This window comes from Juglans microcarpa x Juglans regia, chromosome 8S (assembly GCF_004785595.1).
Source record: "Juglans microcarpa x Juglans regia isolate MS1-56 chromosome 8S, Jm3101_v1.0, whole genome shotgun sequence".
Classification (NCBI taxonomy): domain Eukaryota; kingdom Viridiplantae; phylum Streptophyta; class Magnoliopsida; order Fagales; family Juglandaceae; genus Juglans; species Juglans microcarpa x Juglans regia.
In genome coordinates this window covers 4,451,486-4,471,102 of record NC_054609.1, presented here as the reverse complement: position 1 = coordinate 4,471,102, position 19,617 = coordinate 4,451,486, and the positions used below count along the sequence as shown (strand labels likewise).

At 31.5% G+C, this 19,617-nt stretch overlaps 2 long non-coding RNA genes across 3 annotated transcripts; both read right to left on the bottom strand.

Moving 5' to 3' along the window:
- Nucleotides 1-6,983: 6,983 nt before the first annotated feature.
- On the bottom strand, nt 6,984-7,555 carry LOC121244063. The gene is made up of 2 exons (XR_005936371.1): nt 7,413-7,555; nt 6,984-7,316 (listed from the first exon to the last, which is right to left on the bottom strand). It is a non-coding gene; the product is annotated as an uncharacterized LOC121244063 (long non-coding RNA).
- LOC121244064 lies at nt 7,556-11,312 on the bottom strand. Of its 2 annotated transcripts, none has more exons than XR_005936373.1 (3): nt 11,212-11,312; nt 10,403-10,473; nt 7,556-7,599 (listed from the first exon to the last, which is right to left on the bottom strand). It is a non-coding gene; the product is annotated as an uncharacterized LOC121244064 (long non-coding RNA). The 2 variants fall into 2 exon arrangements; XR_005936372.1 differs by lacking the exon at nt 11,212-11,312 and adding an exon at nt 8,853-8,906 and having other exon boundaries at nt 10,403-10,589.
- Nucleotides 11,313-19,617: the final 8,305 nt, after the last annotated feature.

Genomic DNA, 19,617 nt, shown 5'->3' with positions numbered 1-19,617 from the left:
AAGATTGCCAAGAAACTTGTAGGAAATAAAACAGTAAAAGAAGAATATAAAAAATACAAGAGAATTACATAGTTCGATCCTAATGATCTACATCCACGACAGGAACAGTCTAGAGTCTTTTTCATTCACGATCATAATTGTACAACTTTGTGAGATTACAAGAACACTCTTCTTACTCTCTTAGATTCTTGAAGAATCTTCCCTTCAGAAATATACCCTCTCTAATCTCTCATGTACTCTCTCACGTATTACAAAGATGATCTCAAAATTACAAAGCCTCATATTTATACATATGTATAGAATACACAAAATGACCCTGTAGCCTTCCACCTCAAAGTAATATGATTTACCCGAGTCTTGATTCTTGGCTGCAAGCTTTAGTTCATTTTGACATGTGTAAGGATCTAATTGGTTGACATCCTTTAACAAATCTCTACCTTAGCAAGCACTTAGTCCTTGCAAGCCGACTTCTTCCTCCTAGTTGTTCCTGCAAGTTCCCCCTAGAGGGTACTTAACAATTTTCCATATCAATCAAGTTCAGGCAGTGCTTGAACTTGATTGTTGGTAATGATTTTGTCATCATGTCTGAAGGGTTGTCTTCTATTGGAATCTTTTCCAACCCAATCTCTCCAACTGATATGGTATCCCTTACAAAATGTAATCTAATATCTATATGCTTTGATCTCTCATGGTATACCTGATTTTTGGCAAAGTGAATGGTACTTTGATTATCACAGTGATCTGTGACATCTCCTTTATACATGCCTAACTCGTGAGAGATACCTTTTAACCATATAGTCTCCTTTATTGCCTCAGTCATTGCAATGTACTCTGCTTCAAGTGTTGATAAGGCTACTACTGGTTGCAACTTTGCCTTCCAACTGACAGTACCTCCAAAAATGGTAAACACAAAACCAATCAGGGACTTTCTTATGTCTAGATTTCCAGCATAATCTGAGTTAACAAAGCCTTGGAGATCATATCCTAGTAGTGAATTTGCACCAAACTTTAATCCTAAACTTCTTGTCCTAGAGAGGTATTGAAAAATGCATTTGATAGCATGCCAATTTGGCTTACCTGGATTGCTCATAAACCTGCTGACTATGCTGACAGCATAAGTCAGGTCTGGCCTAGAACATACTATAGTATACATGATGCTTCCCACCATGCTAGCATATGGAATTTTATCCATAAATTCCCTCTCTTCATCAGTTTCTGGTGCTTTAGAAACTAAAAATTTAGAATGTTGCCCAATAGGGGTACTAACGGTCTTTATTCAATCCATACCAAATATGTTTATAATTTTGGAAATGTATGACTTTTGGAGATAGGTAGAGAAGCTTTTTATTCCTTTCCCTTACTATCTCCATTCCCAAAATTCTTTTAACAGGGCTAGTTCTTTCATTTCAAATTCTGATTTTAATATGCCTTTGACTAGACCAATTTGAAATTTGTCCTTACAAGCAATTAGCATATCATCTACATAAAGCAGTAGATAAATTGGATTTTCTTCAATTTGCTTGTAATATACACAACTATCATAATTGCTTCTATTGAAACCAATATTAATGATATGGGAGTCAAACATTTTATACCATTGTTTAGGAGACTGTTTAAGTCTATACAATGATTTTTTCAGTAAACATACTTGACTCTTAGTTGTTTCTGTTGTGAAGCCTTCGGGTGGTTGCATGTATATAACTTCTTCAAGTTCTCCACGCAAAAAAGATGTCTTCTCATCTAGTTGTTCTAAATGCATATCTTGGTGAGCAACAAAAGAAAGTAACGGTCATATTGATCTGTGCTTAAGCACAGGAGAAAAGATTTCATTATAATCCACCCATTTTCTCTAGGTAAACCCATTTGCTACCAACCTAGCCTTGTACGGTTGTACCTAGGTAACTCAACTCCTCGTATGCCTTCTTTCTTTTTATAGAACCATTTGGATCCAATAAGTTTCTATTTTTCTGGTTTTGGAACCATTTCCCATGTTTAGTTTTTGTTTAAAGATTCCATTTTTTTCTTGCATTGCAAGCATCCATTCTCAGCCTCTTTACTAGTCAAGACCTCTTTTAAGACCTTGGCTCCAGCTCAATTATTTCCCCAGCAACAGTTAGAGCAAAAGCTGTTAGTTCAGCTTGCCCATACCATTAAGGTGGTCAGATAACTCTTCTTTCTCTGTCTCTTGCCAGATTGTAAGAGTTTTCTCCACCTTGAATTTTGTTGCAAAACCCGAACCAACACGGTCCGGGTCTGGGTTGGGGACCCGGGTACTAGATTTAAACCCGGTACCCGGGTCCTTTTAAATAGAATCCTGTGTGATTGCCCCCCCCCCCCGACTCACCTCTCCCTCTCTCTCTAGTCTCTGGATGTCTCTCTCGTTGGCAGAAGCAGAAACCCTAGGTGCTTAGCAGCCGCCATCGCTCGCTCTCTCTCTCTCTCTTTCTCTCTCTCTCTCACTCAATCCAAAGAAACCCTAGCCTACCTCCTTCAGTGCCGACGAAGAAACCCTAGCCTTCCCCCTCAATGCCGATCGAAGAAACCCCGTCATCCTCGTGACCCCATCATCATCGTTGCCGACTCGCCTCATCCTCGAGACCCAGGGTTTGTTCTCTGCAATTTGGGTCCGTTTTATTCCGATGTGGGTCTGTTTTATTACCTTGGAATGACGACGATGAAATGCTATGGCTTGTGTAGCTTTTGTTCAAGTAAGATCTGGTTTTTTTTTTTTTTCGTTAAACATGGATATAAAGTATATGCTGTAAGTTTGATAGATCTGGATTTTTTTTGTTATTTTGCTAGTAAACAATATCATGAAGCAGTTGTGGATAATGTCTCTCCATCAACCATATATGGTGCTGAGCATCTTTTATAGCTCTTTGGTATGTTTGTCTATAATAAGTACTGATACTTTTGAATAGGCATTGGATCATCTGTAAGAACATTTTTTCATGCAACCAATATGTCAGAATGCCTTTAGTTAAATGAAACTGATGTGGCATGCTTAGAGTATTACTCTCTCCTTGAGCTTCTATTTGTTTGATCTCTCGAGTCAATTTCTATATTTTTTAGTGCTGGTAATTCTTGGACTACTTGGCATACACAAATTCCTATTAAGCCTGCAAGCAAGTTGTTTATAAAATGAAATCACAATTTTTTCTTTGCATTTATGCACCAAAGAACCTCATAATCTCCATACACTTGCCCATATCGTCATTTATAAGAGTTTATTTGTCTTAATGTTGTTTGGAAGCAAACTTTTATTTTTAATTTATCTGTCTTTTAGGCTTCTGCTAATGGTGATATTGTTTTGGTATTTGCAGTTAAGTTGCCTGAGCTTTTGGCATATATGAATATTGAAGAGGAAACAATGACACGCTTGCAGCAGAAATTACTTGATTTTCTCAAGTATCAACTCAATCCTTACTCTATTGCATTGAAATATAGTATTTGACTGATATAAGTTAATGTAATGTATTATTTATAAAATTTTGAATTTTTTCATGATTCGTTGAAGTTTAAAAATAGTTGGGTGGGGTTGTCAGTGTCATGGGACTGAATTGTGACATTTTCCCTTCCATGATTTGTCATTGTTTTTGAGCTAACATTAGCTTCTTCGTTTTTGCTTACATAATGTGCAGGATCAGATCACTTGAAGTTCTACTTGCCGAAATTATTTTGTAATTCGTATCTTGTAGTTTTGTATTTTGCAATGTAATGTAATGTGTAAATAACAAAATAGTGTAATATGTAGTGGATTGCATACATTTTAGTTTTTCATTTTTATATATTTTTATTATTCTGGAAAATGTTAGTATTATGCTTTTTAATGATGACTCAGAAATTGTTTTTATAAAATATCATGCTTTTATAAAAAATTATGATCAACACTTTTTAAATTTTTTTTAAATAAGTATAAGAAGAATTATAGTTTTCAACATTTTAATTATAGGCTTTTATAAAATAAAATAAAAATGCTTCTAAACGCTTTACATGAAAAAAAAAAAACCAAATACAATCCGGAACATGGATTTTCGGGTTTTTATTCATCCGGGTTCCGGCCCGGGTCTGACCCGGACCAATCCAGTCCAGGTTTCAGCTCGGGTTTGGAATCCGGGTTCCGGTCCGAGTATATCCGAGTTCCCGGGTCGGAACCCTGATGAACACCCCTACTCAAATGGACTTTTCGCACATATAAATCCAAAATATTTTTGAAAACAGCTTGGCACTGGACTCAGCTGTTACACATACTATCTTATTGATAGATTGATTCGTCTTATTTTGACTCTTCCTGTATATACAGCGACCAGTGAATGAGCATTTTCATCTATAAAGATTGTTAAAACAAGACTTTGCAATAAAATTGAAGATGAGTTTCTAGCAAATAATTCCAAATAATTTAGCTATCTATATTGAAAGAGAAATAGTTAAGAATTTTGATTTAGATTCAATACTTGATGATTTTATTTCTTTAAAAGAACGCAAGTTACAATTTTAGACACTGATTTCTTTTGTTTGATATATTTCTACGAGTGTCTTTATATTATTTCAATGATATATTGTTCTTAACACATGATATATTTTTTTAATACATAGGTTATATTAAACGTATTTTATTTTCATTTTAGATCTTATTATCTGATAGTTCTATACCGTAGAAAAAATTGTATAGAAATAGAATGAAAAACATCTTGCTATATTTTTATCTTTACTTGACCTCCCGAAACAAATTCCTGGTTATGTCATCATAACCTTCGATCTCTTAAGCCTTTTTTTACCCTAACAAAAAACTATGACTTCATCATATGCTAATTGCTAATTGTCACGACATTTAACACGTGCATGTTACTTGTTAGATACAATATATACAGAGATTGTAGCCTTCACTTCGAGCCCCCTCGTCTTGTTATAGTAATAATGAACAAACTACTCTCCAGTAAAAGAAAAGAAAAAACACGTTATGTTAGGAAAACTAAGGCCCGTTTAAAATTTAGACTGAACTTAGATCAATTTGAACTCAATTCAATCTAATTTTAAATTAAGTCTAACATCTAAATACCCAACTCTCAAATACTAAACTCATTTTAGCTCAAAACATTTTTACATGCAGGACCCACTACCTTTTCAACAATACATATTTATACGCGAGACCCATAACTTTTTTCAACTTTTCATAAATACATCTAAACTCATCTTAGGTGGGTTCCACAAAACTCACTACTAGTTATAAAGAACTCAATTCATCTTAACTCAATTTAACACCCAAATGGGGCCTAGACTGTTATAAAAATAAGTAATTTATTAATATATATATATATATATATATATTATTCTAAAAGTGATATTGTTATTTTTAGTATAAAACTTAGTTGGATATGTTATTTTTAATTTATAAGTTTAACTTACTCTTATATATTATTTAATTCTTATTCAATAATAACATAGGGAGTGGATGATACAACTTTATAGCACAAATTGTTATTTAACAATAATATAGTGGGATAATCAATAAGTTAGCTTCATTACAGCAAAATGGAAAATGATAACTATTTTGCTACTTTACTTAAAATGAACGATAGTTAAGTAAAATTAAAAATTATTTTTTAATAAAATATTACAATTACATTGATTGATTTAAAATGAATTGTAAAATAGTTATAAAAGAATTATAGATATATCATTATAATTATATAGTAATTAATAGTAGCGCGCACCGGTGCGCTGTACTGAGAAATTGTTGATTTTTAATCATATATATATATATATAATAGCATTGGTAATGGACTAGTCAAATGTCAATGCAAATCCAAACTTTAGTTAGATGTGAGAAAAAGCCTCAACATTGGACTAGCCAATGGTCCAAAGCTTAAGACTTGATGAATAGTAAATCTTAAGTCATCTCTAAATATGGCTAGCTACTATTCACAATAGAAAATAATATTTAATTATTTCATCACTTCCCTCTCTCTTTGAATGGTAAAACATACACGACATGCACATTATTTTTACTGATTGATAGAGTAAACACATTATTTCTATAAAGCATGAAGATTTAAGAAATATATAAATTGTATTTACAAAAATAAAAATTAAAAATTAAATATTATATTATTATTTTAACTTTATAATGACTAGTCTAATGTAGACTCACCTAGTCAAAAATTGATATTATAGCTAAAAGTTAAGATTCTAGCTAAACTTTAGACTTGACAATTACTAGACCATTACCAATGCTCTGACCCAAGTTTTTTCCAGCTTCTGTTCTCTCTTTTTTTTTAGGGTCTTTGGTTATGGGCCTGTTGTGTCAAGTACTTGAAAAACTATAGAATTTGGTCTTGAAACACTAGAGCTAGGCGTGCTGCACTAACAATGACATTCTTAAAACCGCATGTATCTAATGCTCATTTGCTTAAATCTATAAATTCAAAGTTTTATGTCTCATTTGTTTTCATAGATGATGAGATGAGTTGAGATTAAAATTAAAAAATTAAATAAAATATTGTTAAAATATATTTTTTAAATATTATTTTTGTTTTGAGATTTAAAAAAATTAAATTATTTATTTTATTTTATATAGAAATTTAGAAAAATTGTAATGATTAGATGAGTTGATAAGTTTCCTGAAAACAAACGAGGTCTTAATTGCACTCGACGACTGTCCGGTCATCTCGTCAATGGGATAGGAAAATACTGGTACGTGAGCGTTCCAACATAACATTTAGACAAACCAGAACAGTTTATCCATGTATGTTACAATCAATATCATATGTATCGTGATCAAACTAACTTCCATACATAGACAAGTTTCAACTACCATGCGAGGATGAAAAATAAATACCAGCCAAAACAAAGAAATCAAACACAAACAAGTTGTATGGAGTGGAATACGAGTTTTCTACAAAAGTTATAAACCAATACTCTTTAATCATTGTGGGGATCCACTTCAAGTGTGTCAAAGATAGAACAAGGTATTTTGAGCAAGATAGAACAAGGGCATTGGATGTACCAATTTACAAGTTGGCACCAAATTTTCACCCACTCTAAATCGGAACCAAATGGATTTGATGTCTATGATGCAAAAAGGGCCGGAGGGTGCATGGGACTCTTGATCAGTGAGTAAACTTACTGGTGATGTGCATTGTAACAGAGAGAATGACAGAACATGAGAAAAAGAAACTGCACTATGCCATATGCATTTAAAGAACTACTATAGCCATGTTTGGAAAACAATGAAAACCCACCAATAATGCTAGACAGGAGGGGGCATACTTCTTGGCCTGCTGCTCATGCAACCTTCTTCTATACTCAGATGGTTCCTGCATGATAGGCCCACAGAAGTACCAAGTCTTCATTAGCAAGACTTCAAATTTCAGAGAACTTCTAGAATTTGAGATGGGTGGAATTTCAACAACCTGGATGAAGACCTGGTAGCCATCAGTTTGTGCTGGATCGGCAGGGTTGGTTTTCCCCAGCAAATCCTGAATGCCCACTAGAATTTGCTATATAGTAATAGCAGGTCTCCACCCCCTGAAAACAACATTAAGAGGTCAAATAGCTGAAGAGAATTGTATGTGGAAAATAGCCACCCTCCCAATCAGTCTGCAACATTTGTTTTTGGGTAAGTCAGTTTAATTGAAGAAAATCCCAAGTATGATGTCGCGGGAAAACCTTGTATACTTGTATAAAAAAAAAGAGACACAAGAAATCCAATGCTGGAGAAAGCCACCGCCCATTACAACTACAGTAGCACCATTAACACAACTAGCAACGGAATGAGCAACATAAGGCATAATACTCAGCTAGCAATGCAAGAGTGAATGCAGTACTGAAAGTGCCAGTCTATAACATTAAGAAGATAGATCATGCATTGCCAATAATTGAGACATTGAACCAATGTAATTAAACCAAAAAAGTTATATCAGCTTATACTTCCACAAACCTCATCTCCTAGATCCCTATAAGCTAAAAGAAAATTCCTTTGATTTGCTCTGGCTTATATAAAAACAATTCAGATTATTACCATTACATGCCTTCACATTCAATGGAGAAAACAATGTATCATGGAAAATGTTTGTTTTGCGTACCAAGTATCTGTGGGAAAAGCCCTAAAATATCTTTTAGTTGTGTACTTGGTAGTCTTTTCCCCAAAAAGTCAGTGCAGTAACCCACTCTTTTGTAATCATGCCGAATCATCCAAGAATGTAAATTCAAAACTAAGAATTAAAATTTAGTAAAAACTCAGAGAGTAAGTCAAAAAACAATGCATGAAAGGGGGGGATATTATATCATTGTTAATATAATCATCCTGAGAAATGAGGGATTTCACAGCCCACTCTGTATAATTTGCTGTAAAAAGACTATCTGCCAGACATGCAAATTTCCCAAACACAATGGTACAAGTATCATAGGCTCAATGGAGAACATATGAATGGTTCAAGGAGGGCAGCCTGACTGCCAATAAGCTTTGACTCAAACGGTAGTTCCAGAGGTCAATTACATCAAAACTTGCCAATAAAAAAGGGCATTCCCAATAGCTTTTTCTTAACAATAAATTGTTAACAAGATTGTGCATATTTTCAGATCCAGTTCTGTAAACCCGTTTCTCCAATATTTATGTGACAGTAAAGAGCAATACAAAGAACATGTCATGGTTAAATATAAGCATGACATGAAGGGATCAAAGTGCAGTTAAGCAACTAAAACTAACTTTACTACAAGGAAATGAGCCCCAGAAATGATCATCGCCACAGTTGATTTAGATGTAGAAACGCAAATTATTATATTTAACTGTAAGACAAAAGATTATGCCAGTTTTAACAAAGAAAAGCAATCCAATCAAAGCACTCATCTACAGGAAAACAGGCAAGGTAGGGCAAAATTACAGTTGTTGTCATTGTCTTCAAACACTACACCAAGAGCAACAGCGAACCATCAAAGAAAGTGTTGGTGCCAAAACTAACCCCCAACAGCAGAAGAAACCGAGATATTACTGAAACAACAAATTTCAAAACTTTTTGGCGGTTAGTTCAAGCAAAAAGATATTCAGAGAGAGAGCCTACTCCCTTGGAGACATGGCTGAGAAACTGTGCAATTACAACATAAAATCGTCACTATAGCCCCGAAGAAGACTCGATACAATTCCAACTAAGATAAGTTTAACATATTATATACATATATAACTTAACCAAGGGAGAAATAAATTACACATAACATGACTGCATTACAAGAACCATTGCAAAAACAGGTCCCATTCTTTATACTAAAGAAAACGAATACCAACAAGAATTTAAAAAAGAAGAAGAATCAGTAAGATCATGCATAACAAATACAAAATACATAAGACAAAGTATGAAGAAAAGATTCTAAAACAATCCCAACTTTCTTTCTTTTTTTCTTTTTTTTTTTTGTCGCGAAACCTCCCCAAGGCAAGGCCCTTCAGACCCACTCATGTAGAATAAATCTCGATTCCGTGCACTGCACCCTTGAAAGTTTTCGAAACTGGTTAAATAACTTTTTACTAGAAGGTGTGGCCCCCAGAGATTGTTTGCACCCAAAGGGATTTGAACCTTGGACCTGGGAGAGCATACCTCAAGCCCAAGGCCTTTACCACTAGGGGTGGAAATGGTCAGGTCCGGTCCGGTCCGGCAATGGACCGAATATTTTCGGTCTATCATTTTTCCGGACCGGACCGGACCGAACACCCAAAGGAACCGGACTGGACGGGACCAATAGCTATCGGTCCGGCCTAATATTTTTTTAAAATAATTAATAAAAAAATTATTTAAAATATTAAATTAAATTAAATGACTTATTAATGTGGATTATGTAACAAACTCAATAAAAAAATATTTTATATGGTCAATGATAATAAATTTGATGAAAATTATATTATTAATTTATATAATTACTATATAATTAACTAATTGATATTATATATTAGTTAATTCATAGAATATTAACAAGTGTTAATAACATATTTAAAATTTTATATTGTTAATAGTGATAGGTTAGATGAAGATATATATAAAATATTGTTACTTTATAGAATATTAACAAGTATTAATAACATATTTAAAATTTTATATTGTTAATTGTACAATTATTATATAAAAATATATATATAATATATTTTTTTTTTATTCCATCTAGTCCGATCCGGAAAAATCCTGGACCGTGGACTGGACCGAAACTTTTCGGTCCTCTAAAACGTGGACCGAGACCGACCGGTCTCAGTCTCGGTCCGGTTTGATTCAAATCGAAATGGTCGGTCCGTTCGGTCCAACCGGACCGTTTATCACCCCTATTTATCACTTGAGCCAACCCCTAGGGTTAATCCCAACTTTCTGTATCACAGATCCTATAAATTTTCCCGGGAAAGCCCAACAAAAGAAAACGAACTCACCCCAGCCTTGCCAAGGAAGATGCACTGCCAGACCATCATATTCACGAACCCATCTCTGGACCGGTCTCAAGCTACAGGCTTAGCCACAAAACTGTAAAAAATAAATACATAAAAGAATAAGCAGGGAGCTAGAACATCAATGGATGATTAAGAAGAAAGAAGCAGAGAAAGAAATGGTTGAGAACGGACATGGTCAGGGTGTAACCTGTCCGGTTTGGTCTAATTTTAGATAAATTTTGGGACCGAGTCAATATACATCGCTTTTGATTTTTAAGAACCGATACCACACCAGTTACCCTCTTAAACCAATACTTCCAGTTCAGTCTGATTTTTCAATTTTTAATATATATTAAATCTCTAATCTCTCATACTTATATATATTAATATATATAAATATTAGTAATACAATAATACTATTGGTATAGAACTATTACCGTATGTTAGTAATAATATAATAATTAATATACTAATATATTTATAAAAAAGAATATGTTGAGAATTTATTTAGTTATAAAATGTAATTAATATATATTTTATATTTAAAACATATGATCACATAAATGTTCGTGTTTAAGATTAAAATTTTATGTTATAAATTATAATATAACATTATTTCATATATAATTATAATTTATAAAAATTATATATAATATTAAAAATATATAAATATGCGAACCGGTCCGGTCCAAAAAAATATAAAATCGAGACTGGACTGGTTATGACCGGTTTTTAAAATGGAGGAACCGATCCCGAACCAAACCAACCAAGCCCATTTTCTGGTTCACCTGTTTATTTTTACACCACTAGACATTGGAGTGATTCGTATGCAAGGATTTTCACTCAGAGTGGCACTACATCCACCGATGGAATGTCCCGAGAAAATGTTCCGATAAGTGTATTTCTCTTTTTATTTTTTATTTTTATTTTTATATATTATTTTAATCATCATAAACATTTTTCTTTTAAAAACAAAATCACAATATTATTTTAAAAATACTTCTTAAATCACCGAGTGAAAAAAAAGGTTGTCGGGACCTAACTCTCGATAGATACTGCATTTTCCTTTTGCTCCTCAGAAAGACGGCCACTCCCAATGACTACAGACATTCACTCATTTTGTCATTTGACAATTAGAGTGTTGTTAGGGTGCTGCTCAACAGTGATTGCTAGGCGTGCACTTAGGTAAAATTAATTTTTTTATTTATATTTTTTAAAAATTACTAAATATTTTTTAAAAAAATACCAATATGTTAATAGTTACTTCCTTAATCTACTTGCCCGGTTTGGATTCACAACTCATCTCAATTCATCTCTCTACTATTCACTACTATTCATCAACTTTAACTCACAAATCTCATTACTATTTACAACTCATCTTAACTCATCTCGCTATTATTCACAACTCATTTCAATTCATTTTACTACTATTCTAAATGACTATTTAAGAAAAATATTTAAAAAATAAATAAATACATCAAAATAAGGAGCAAAATGGAGGGACATAACTAGCATTATTCTTGACAATTATATCAGTTTTTAATAGATTAATAAATGATATTTTGTAATTTAAACTTAAGATCTAAAACACGTGTCATTTTGATAGAAAATTTTGTCAATCAAGATGAATGGACGACGAAAATATTTATTTTTCAAAAATAATATTTACAACTCAATATTATTAAAAATAAAAGGTAATGTTTTCGGTGATTCTTCACGTTGTTAAGTCAATAAATTACGGAAAATTCTGTATATCACACAATTATTTTATTTTTATTTTATTATATAAGATATGACATATTTATTATTATTAAATGATCTTTTATTAGATTTTTTTTATCATCAAATAGTGATAAATATGTCACATCTTATATAATAGAATAAAAGTGAGATCAAAATATGGTGTATAATATTACTCATAAATTATATAAATTATTTTTCAAGAATTTAAGAAAAAATATCCAAAAGGCCTCCTAATTTTTCCGCCACTCTGATTCCTTGCTGCCTGATCAATCTATTAAAAATTTGCATGACTTTCTTTTATAATTTATCAATATATACGACTTTTTTTATATTTTATTATTATCAATCACAATATTAAATAAAGTATTTTATAAGTAAATCATTTAGATAAAAGTTACTTATAAAATGTGATACATTAGTTAGGGCTTGTTTGGAAAAAGTTTTCATCCCAAAATTCTTATCTCATTCTCAAACATCACTCAAACATAAATATTTTCAAACTAATTATTACAACTTTTTCAAACTAATCATTACAACTTTCTAAAACTTTCAAACAAAAAATAAAAAATAATTTAAGTTTTTCAAATTTTTAAACAAAAATAATATTAAAAAACTATATTCTAACAATATTTTAATTTTATAATATTTTTTATTCAACTTTTTATCTATCATTTTTCCAAAATATCATAAAAGATTAAAGGTTTGTTTGGATAAAGTTTTCATCACAAAATTCTCATCTCGACTTATCTCGTCTCATCTCCTTCACAAACATTACTCAAACACAAATACTTTCAAACTAATTATTACAAATTTTTTAAACTAATCATTACATTTTTCCAAACTTTGAAACAAAAGCAAAAAACAATTCAACTTTTTAAAATCTCAAAACAAAAATAATATTAAAAAACTATAATCTAGCAAAATTTTAACTTTAGAATAAATTTTATTCAACATTTTTTTTCTCAAAATCCCATAAAACATTATCAAATTATCTCATTACTATTTATAAATTATCTTACTACTATTTATAAAATTTTCATCTCATTTCACTCTCCAAGCAATGTAATTGAAAATAACAAAATATATGATGAAGAGCAATAAATCAAATGTTATTAAAAAATTATCACAAATTGTAAAAGCTTTTATGTATTGAAATTACCCAAGTACCCCTGTAACGCAGCGAGAAAATTTACCAATTCACTCAACAAATTGGTTAGTCGTCAAGCATGCAATTAATTCATAATTAAACAATACATAAAATAAACGAAGTGCGTAACACCAAGATTGGTATCAAAGGGAAACCTTTTAAAGAACTCTTTAAATGTAAAACCCTACGGGGCAGCCAAACCCATAAAAGTCAATTTTATTATTTGAAAATCAATTACAAGTAAAGCTTAATTACAAAGCTTTTGTCAATTGGCACTCTTACTTGACCAGACAAATAACCCATTTGTCTTCTACCGCAGTAGCAGCTAGAATTTCTGACGATCTTCAAACATTGACTTTTCTCCTGGAACTCCAGTGGCTGAAACTCGACCAATCAATTCTCCAACATGGAGTATGCACGCACTCAAAAAAGAGAGATAAAACACTAGAAAATTTTCAAGAAAATTTTCTCACACTCAAGTACCACTCTTTGAGAGAAACAATATGAAAATTCTCTAAGGAATTTTTTCACTAAAATATGCACCAGAAAGTACTCTAGAAAATATGCAAATCTGAATCTCTACTGATCCTAACCAATAGGATCCCTTAAATAAACAATCTGAAAATCAATTCCAATTGCAGTAGGATTCTGCTGACGGAACAAATCTGATAGGAGTTTGATCTGCAATAGGACTCTGCGGACGGAATGAGTCTAGTAGGAGTTTAATTTGCAGTAGGACTCTGCTGACAGTCACGAAGTCGTCTCTTGACGAAATGCTGACATTTCGCGATAACTCTTCACTGTAATAATAAATTTCAAATCAACATTTTCTCTGGATAAGTGCAGATTCCTTGGAATTCAATTTTTTTACTTATAACTTACAACCTCTAATACATCCTAGATAAATTTAATATTGTTATAGATAAAGTTAATAAATAATTTACCTTCATCCAAAATTACTAACTTAATGATAGGATAAACTCTATCATTTTATTCACATAATCCTATACAAACTTATCAACTTAGTCACCTAGTCCAAGCTAAATTTTTACATCTACATATATATATATATATATATATATATATAAAGTTTGTATAAAGGAATCTTACTTTCCAAAATTAATGAAAAAATGAGTAAAGCTACTCTTACCGCTCCTAGCTCTAGCTATATTGTTTTAATATTTCTTACTTAGTGATTAGATAAATGTTTTTTTAATAATATTATAATTTTTTTTATTTTTTTTAAAAATATTTGAAAGTATTAAAAAATACATATAAAAAAAAAACACAATAATTACATTAACGGTAACTCCCAACGAGAATTAGAAGCGGTGGGCGTAGAGCCATCTATGAAAAAATTTATTTGCAAGCATGTTCATAGATATACTAGAGTGACTGTTGATGTGAAAACATGTCATATCAGTTAGCATAAAATAGTATTAGTGCTTTGACATTTTTTGTAATTGTAATGAACCTCATTATAAATGTTGTATCTATGCAACGGCCGAGTTGTGTATAGATACATTTGAGGCATATATCCTTGTGATCGACCCTGATGCACATGTTCTGTCTCCACTCTCCTTAGCTTTTTAGCATAGAGCTCGGAATAAGGGAGTGCACATAGTACAGAGGTAGCAGAGCTTTAGGGTTTCAAAGGGTGGGCGTTGCATTAAGCTGTTATCCAAGACAGGATATGGTGGGAGACAAAACTAAAAAAAGAATCATTTCCCAATATTTGAGTGGACAAGATGATCATGAGGACCTGCATTCATAATTATGCCATCGATCAGAATCATATCTCTCCTCTATATATCAAACCATAATCTATATATATATATATATATGTTTAATGGACCTACAACCTGCATGCCTACAAGATAGATTGATAGTCCTAAGTTTTAGTCATAATGAATTATATGGTATTAATTAAGAAAAATACTTTAGTCAATTTTATAAAAGTAAACTTATAAATTGACGTAACCTGATACGATATCATATAAGAGTGTAAAGTTAATTTTATTGTAAAGTATATCTAATGTATTATATAAAATTACGTCAATTTATAAATTTACTTTTATAAAATTTCTTTATATATAATCGTAACATGACTATCATTAATTAATATTTATGGTAACTAAAGAAGATCTGCTTCGTAATGATGATCAAAGGGGACATGAGAGATTGAGATCGACTATTAATGTTATGATCATGTAAAGCTCAACATCACCACATGGTTATAATTACTATAAAGAAAGCCATGCAACAGAAGTAGCAGCCTCTCCAAAAAAGGAGCACTTGCATTGTTTTATGAATGATTTTTTTTCGTGTTCTTTTTCTTTTTCTTTTCTTTTTTTCTTCTTTTTGATCAATACCTGTGTTGTAGTACTCATGCTCATGATCCAACAAGAGTACTTTTGTCTTGCAGCTTCAATTGTTTCTTCATTTATTGTCCTTTTATATATTAATTAATGCACCGTCAAACAAAGAAAAAAAAAATGCTGAAATCTCCATCTTCTTATAAAGAGTTAACTATGATCAATATCATATCATATCACATATTTTTCATTTATCTTTAACGGTCAAGACTAGACGGATGGTACTCTTCTATAAAAACTGTCTCGTTTATTTATACAAATAAGATGAGATGAGATAAAAGTTGAATAAAATATTATTAAAATATTATTTTCGTTTTAGAATTTGAAAAATTTGAATTATTTTCTATATTTTCAATTGAAAGTTTGGAAAAATTATAATGATTAAATGAGATGGAATTTATGAAAACAAACTAGGCCGAATGGTTTGCAATCATACAATGTATCAAAAATAATAACTTCGACACCATGCAAATTTACAAAAGCGATTGTTATATAGTTTAGTAGAGGGTGGAGAGCATATTTTCCAACCATTTGACATGTCAAGTTTACCCTTTTAATTAACAAGCTGATTGTATGTGTTACCATAATAATGGCTCCTAACAAACTTGTTCAAGCAAGATCAAGCATTTCTAGCTAGTTGATCATCTGTCGAAAACGATGTCGTTTTCATTCTAGACCCTAATATCGTTTTCATTACCATAGTAATTGTTCCTAAATAATGATTATCGATAGTCATTATTTACCGAAATAACAAACAAAACATCATTCTTAGACCCTTTGATGATAGGGGTTGGTAATTAAGATGGGTTTAAACACAAAAATCCAAGAAATTTTAACAACTAGCTATGATTAATAAAACGACAACATATAGCCAGGTGAGATCGATTTGTATGGAACAACATATATAGGCGGGGCCTATGTATATGGCCGTTGCTTGGTCTCCATCCTACAAGCTAACGGTCGGATTTAACATACATATACATGTAGGGAAACCCAAATGAAGGGCCAGGATCAGTTAGGTTGTGAAAAGGGCACTTCAGGGTTGGTAACTTTTTTTTTTTCCGAAAGGAGTACGTACTTGGAAAACTGCAGAAAGAATTGGCATGTCGGGATGTTTGCTTGGCTTGCAGTCTACAACATGGAAAATAAAAGGGGCCCCTGAATATATATATATATATATATATATATATATATATATATATATAGAACGAATGGTTTGTTAGTTTTCATGGAAATTGGGAAAAAAAACATCTTCGATCACTTTCCTAATGAAAATTTGTTCTTAAAATAAGTTCGAGTTAAAATAGGAACAGGTTGGTTACGCATGCATTATAGACCAGGTTCATACCACATGACACTGGCGTAGGTAATTGAGATCATCGTGTAAAGCCTTTGTTGGAGAAGGCTCGATCCAAACTGTATACATACATATATATCTGAGTAATGCTATATATCACACTATTATATATTTCATTTTATAAATTTGAAACTTTCTATCACTTTTGTATAATTGCTTATATATTTAAAAACAAAAATTGAATTCAATGGTTGATGAGCAATACTACCTCATCATGGTAGAGTGATAGTGTAATACCTAGAATTTTCATACATTCTTTACAATTTAATTACGTGGGTCACAATATTTTCTGTGTCTGTAGAAGTTTTCATCATAATTACAAGTTACATCACATTATATATATGTTTCAGAACCATATACGATAACATATCCATTTTTCTTATTTTTTATATTTGAATTCACTAATATTTAAGCACACATTCATTTTTAAAGAAAATATGTCAGGTAAGAGACATGAATTCCAGGATAAAATAAAAAATAAAAATAAGAAAAAGAAGAGAATAGTTACTAATTAAATTAACTCAATCTCAACCCTTTAAGAAAATAGACAAACAAATTCAACAGAGGAATTAAAAATTGAGCAACCAATCAAAGAATTTCTTTTTCTTTTTACATAAAATTTAATTATTAACACTAATGCAATATTCTATTATTTTTAAAATTAATAGACATTATATATCTTAGTTCCTCGCCTTTAAATCCTAACATTTCATTATCACGTCAGATGGCCAATTATCATAGCACAATTATCAGATTTGTGGCGTATATATATATATATATTAATTACTACTTCTCATAATAATTTACAAACGTCCCACATTATATCGTCCTAGCTACTATACATTTAAGGACTGATCATGTACGTAAGACTTAGTGCATGATATTATCAGGTCCAATACAGCCATACGGTTCTCTTTGTTGGGAAAATCAATTAAGCGGAAGGGATAAAAGCGGTAATAAAATAGTACACTTTACGCACTCAGTGACACCAAGAATTTAACGTGGTTCGGCAACTGCCTACATCCACAGAAAAGAGCTTCACTAATAAATAGTGGAACACAAGAAAATATTACAGAGGAGGAGGATCACACTTCACTCAACTCAACTCTTTTCTTTTCTTTCAGAGCTATCCGGGCTCTCTCTCTTTTCTCTTCTCCTTGGGTGTATCTAAAGTTCTCGCATAGAGCTTCAATTTATAGACGTCTGATGTATCATCTACCTGTGTGAATGCATTAAATTGTTGCATTCAATTGGCAGTTGAGCACTAGGTGCTGGGCGCTGGAGTGGTTGACTGCTTGCTTGGGCAGGGACTTCAACACTCTTCAATTTCTTGACTAAGTTGGGAATAGTCCAATGTAAATGCTCGTGTCTTTATGCAGAGTTGATATTCACTACAAGAAATCAGGCCTTTTTCAGAGTTGGCTATCTGAAAATCTTATATATATATATATATATATATATATAGACAGCTTTAAAATACTTTTATGACCACATGCATGGTGTATTTATCTCTCTTAAAAATTAGATAATTCAAATAGATCAAATATAAAGATATCTATTACAAAAAAAATATTTATTTTATGTCAAAATGAGTCTGTTTTAGTCGTAAATAGTTATTATTGTCATAAATAATCCGTCACAAATGTCGAAAACAATTTATTATCATCATACAACATGCTATTCACCACTTTGTATACATATCATGAATCCCAATCCCACATGTAGAGGGATCAATTTGATTAACTTGGATTTGAACATTTACGTTTGAACTTTTACTATAAGAAAAAATGGTTATTAATTCGTAATAAATTATTTGTGATAAAAATGATTATTTGTTACGAGAATTGATGATCCATTCATAATAAAGTGTCATCAAGGATAGCTAGCATATAACAAAAACGAAGAAGTGATTGATAGTGGCTGTTTATCTACTTGGATGGATCGCTTGGCTTGAATCCTGATGAGCTAATTATATTAATGACATCCAACAACTCTGCCACCAGCAACACCTTGCCCAAATAACTCGGCGGGGCTACTCCAAAGCTCCCCCTTAAAGTTGTATATATTTAGATCGTGTCACGTACGTGTTCTAAGTTTATTTCAGTGGATATTAATGCAATATCTTTTAGCCACATGAGCATATAATATATATGTTTACCATTTTTGTAGAGAAATTATTTAATAATAATAGTAAAAGAGTAATGTTAGATACAATTTTAAACTGTGTAAGTTCTGCTCACTCTCTTTGAAAAAATTGAGATCCAATATTAAAAAAAAAAATTATGTAGATCTCATATTTACTCACTTTTTTTAAAAGAAGTTAAGACTGCAAATATACTTTCTTATAGTAAAATTCATTGCATTAGTTTCCTACCACTTCATATATATTTTGAAGGCCTCGTTTGAATATTAAAAATATTTTAAAATATTTGCGAATAGTTTGTTAATAACAATAAAATAGTTTTAAAATATCTGAAAATAATCGTGTTTTCAAACAGATATTTCAAAATATATGTACACTATCATTAATCGCCAATGCTATACAAACGTGTGATGGTGGAGTTTACAAGTTATGTAGGTTTCTATAAATTAAAAG